The sequence below is a fragment of the Papio anubis genome, unplaced genomic scaffold (assembly GCF_008728515.1).
Source record: "Papio anubis isolate 15944 unplaced genomic scaffold, Panubis1.0 scaffold2741, whole genome shotgun sequence".
NCBI lineage: Eukaryota > Metazoa > Chordata > Mammalia > Primates > Cercopithecidae > Papio > Papio anubis.
Genome location: NW_022162828.1, coordinates 1 through 4224, shown reverse-complemented (window position 1 = coordinate 4224; position 4224 = coordinate 1). Strand labels below are relative to the sequence as shown.

The window sequence follows — 4224 nt, the reverse complement described above, 5'->3', positions numbered from 1 at the left end:
TATATAAATACACTTCCTATGACTTATTGGTAGCCTTTTCGTACCTAATAATTTCTACAGACCCTCTCTTTGGGTTTCGGGAGCCAGAATGGGCAGGGTGAGGTATGAAATGTCCTAGGAAACTGAGGGTAGAGCACAGCTCCCAGCTCAGGGGGACCCATTTCTGAGACTAAGGCACCCACTGGGGGCTCAGCCGATCTTCAGAGGGGAAATCACACCTCAGAACCCCAGAGACCCAAAACAATGCTCGAGTTCCGCAGATACCTGCCAGTGGGCCCTGTAGCAGCAACCCCAGGGAAAACTGCCAATGTACTGTCAGCTCCCTCCGGCCCCCTCTCTGGTCCCAGCAACAGGAGGTCTCTGAATCAGCTCAGAGGTCTCAATAAATGGAGCGTTGAACCTCAGAGGAGTTATTAACAGGCGTACAGTTACCTCAAGACTCCACCTGACCAGGGCCCATAATGAGTACTAGGAGGGCAGCCAGGAAGAAAGCAGGGCAGAGAGGAAACACAGGGAGAAGGGGCCCTGGGACTACGTCAGATATGGAGTGAACCAGGGGAACAAGAGCAGCCCTGATGATTGTGCTCCCCATAACCCCTGCATACCTGTGTCCCCTGAGAATTCAGGGTGAGGAGCTCACTCTTGCCCTTCACCTGTTCCTGGGCTCTGGCAGGCTGGCCTGCTTCCTGCCCCAGCCTCACCCACTCTCCCCACTCCTCACCACTGCTGTGGGCAAGCTGATCTCTCTGGTTTGCTGGGCTCTCACTCTCTGCCCAATAGCACTAAGTTAACTTCTTTCCATGCTTTATTCTCTGTGATTAAAGACGGAAGCAATTCTCACTAATACCATTTCTCAGAGGAGAAAACAGGCACAGAGATGTTCTATGACTTCCTCACAGTCACCAAGCAACAAGTGAGAGCGGGGCTTTGAAGGGAGGTCCACCCATGCTCCTAAAGTTGAGCCATCCTCCAAGGAAAAGACAGCACCTGTAAAAGCTCAGTGAATGGGGCAGAAATGTCCTCACTAAGGCCCTACCAAGCTGGTACCCTGATCTCCAATTCCAACCTCCAGAACTGGGAGAAATACAATTCTGTTTTTGATGACCTCCCCAGGCTATGGCTCTTTGCTGTAATACACTGAACTGGCCCAGAAGTGCTATTCCACCATCTGTGTCCTATTCCATCATTCAGAAGGGAGTCACTAACCCCTCAGTGCTGTCTTTGTGGATGCTGCCCACCCAAGGCTGAGATGAGGCATAGGGTCTGGGTCTAAATAAACTGGGAAGGCACTGGAAGGTGCAATGTCAGAAGAGGAGGATGTCTGAATTTCATTTAATCTCAACCTCTACTGCAGCATGAAAGACGAGGCCCAGAGCAAAAGTGCCTTTTCCTGAGATCACACTTTGGACCCCAGGCCCACTGGAGTTGTATTCCATGCTACCTCTCACTCTTTCTTGCATTTCTTCCATCTCGAAGTATGTGCAATATCTACAGGGACCACCACACCATGAGTTTTTTAAGATTTATCTCAAACACACCTCAGGAGTTCCCTAGAGAAGGGTTATGATGCTAGCATAACTCCCATTGTGCAAGGTGGGGAGAGCCCAAAACACCAAAGGAGTTCTCTAGGGTCTCACAACTGCTAAGATAAAGACTGTTTGACCCAGCACTGGCTCCTCAAACCTGGGACCCCGGTTATATCCAGGTCTTCCCAAGGTGCTGAAGGGGCACACTTTTGCATAATGGTGAACAGGTAAAGGAGTTGACGGGGGAGGGTGAGCAGTCAGAAGCCCAGAGGGGCCTTTGAGTAGGTCTTATGGAAAGGAGGCGCTTACAGGATGGAACCTACAAGATGTGACCTCACTTCCTTGCTAACAGACCCCCAGTGGAACTCAGAATTCTGGTAACTAGGCACCCATATTATACACACAGCCCCATTTCCAGTTCAAATGGTGGGCGACACTCCGGAGAATAACATGTTCTCCTGCTGTGTCCCGACGTGCTGCCGACCTCCTCGTCGCAGAAGAGGCCAAAATGAGAGTCTTTCTCGAGAATACAGACATTGGTTCAACCCTCACCCTCGACGCCTCTGGCCCTTTGCCAGAAGGCACCCTCAGGTAACACAGGGCCCAGGGCAGGCCCGTCCAGGCCAGGCCTCAGCTGTGCTCATCAGGGCAGCACCGAGTCCCTCCCCATATGTTTAGGGGAAACAGGAGATGAGGGGCTCTCCCTGGACAGGAGCAGGTAGGTTGTCAGGTGTTTGGAGCCTGGTAGGTATGTCAGGTTCACCGCCCAGACCATGCCTGGCAGGATGGGAAGTTCAGTGTCGAGGACACAGTTTGCTGCTCAGATGTGAATCCCAATTCATCTGTGGGAGACCTCAACCTTCTCTGGCTGGAGGTCTATGCAGATGCTCCTATGTGCCAAATCCTACTGGGGATGGGGACACCAGGAAGGAGTTCTAATGGGGGTGTGCCACTGTGGGGTCAGCCAGGCAGGCCACTGACACCTCTTGGCCCGGCTCTCGGGCATTCTCTTTGCAGAGCTCCACACAGCAGATCAAGCAGGAGCTGTTGGATGGATTCCATTTCTCCAACTTCTTCAAAGAAGGGCAGGGGCCCACCGCCACCAACCACGGCCAGTGCTGGTCTGGGGTGAGATTGGGTACAGAAGGGTCTCCACAGACAGGGACTCCAGAAGACCAGGGTGGGCCCAGGACTCAGACATGAATATGAGGACTCCCTAAGCTCTGTCCTAGGGATTTCCCACTTGAGTGGCCCAGTGTTCTCTTCCAAAGGAATCTGGCTGCCATTAGTCCCCAGTGGCAACTTGGTTATAGGCAAAGTCCCTTTCATCTATCAGAGGAAGATCAGAGAAAATCTATCTGTTTTCACTTTACACTAAGCCAGGAGTATCTCAGCATGTTGCCACAAGAATTGAGTATAATGGTAAAATTATAGCAACATACTCACACAGTTATCATTTTAACTCCCCACCGTAAGTGTATCTCCGGCAACAGGCATCTCTACTTCGCTGCCAGACCTCCTCCAGGACTTAAAATCCAACACTTTTACACAAACAAGGTGGTGGTGGACATTGATTACAACAAAAAAAGTGAAGCTACTCTATGCATTTGGCTTTAAAGCATCATCTCACAGAACTCATCCCTGCCTCCCCACCAGGCAGGAGCTGCACCCTCGCATCTCACTGTAATATTGCTTAAGGGGGGCCATGCTCCACAGTGGGTCAGCCTCTCAGTGCCGGTGGAGCCTGTCATGATAAAATCCCCTTTCTAGGAAGTCTTTCTACAGGGAGCATAATCCTGTGTGTCCTAATAGGCTGGAGCAGTTTCCCGGGGTTGCCATAACATGGCACGCTGACTGAAGGGCTTAACCACAGAAATCTGGTTCCTCACAATTCTGGAGACTGGAAGTCCAACGTCAAGCTGTCAGCCTGGGGTGGTTTGTCTGGGCCTCTCTCCTTGCCATGGAGATGGCTGACTTCTATCTCAGTCAGCACAGGGTCTTCTCTTCAACTTCTCTGTGCACTCACCACTTCTCCTTGTAAGAACCCCAGGCATATTAACTTAGGGGCCAGTCTAATGAACTCACTTCACCTGAATTACCTCTTGGAGAACTCTGGGTCCAGACACAGTCACATTCTGAGTCTCTGGGGTTCAGAATAGAAACAGTTACATTTGGGGGAGGGGACACAATTCAACCCATAAAATACACAAATCCCCTGCGGAAGACACACACCCGGGAAAGGGAAATCTGGGTGAAAGGATGTGCAGATAGCAAGTTTCAACAGCTCTAGCCAGTTGACTTTCTAAAAGGGCTCCAGCTGCTCACACGGTCACCAGCAGCCTCAGCCTCTGAAGGTAGCTGCTTCCCTGAACACGGCCTCCCCTGAATACTAACATGCTTTTAACTTTTTGCCAATCTGCTGTCTGTGTGGCAGAGAAAATCACCTTGTTTCATTTCCACTTTCAAACGTACACTTGTGTAACCTTTCACGGGTTCCATACCTGCCCGCGTTTTCTCTTCCCCGAGTCGCCGGGCAGATCCTGGGCCTTGGGATGACCTTTCTCCCACCCTGGAGTCTTCTGGCATTTTCCCCTTGCCCAGGGCTGGGATGGCCGTAGCTGTTTCTCCAGACTCACGTTCATGTTAAAGAGCAAAAACAATCATATCCCTTTAAGACAAAGGGTTCTTCTAGAGCATC

General features: G+C 51.1%; 1 long non-coding RNA gene across 1 annotated transcript; it reads left to right on the top strand.

Moving 5' to 3' along the window:
• Nucleotides 1–1982: 1982 nt before the first annotated feature.
• LOC116272948 lies at nucleotides 1983–2674 on the top strand. The gene is made up of 2 exons (XR_004181461.1): nucleotides 1983–2117; nucleotides 2544–2674. It is a non-coding gene; the product is annotated as an uncharacterized LOC116272948 (long non-coding RNA).
• Nucleotides 2675–4224: the final 1550 nt, after the last annotated feature.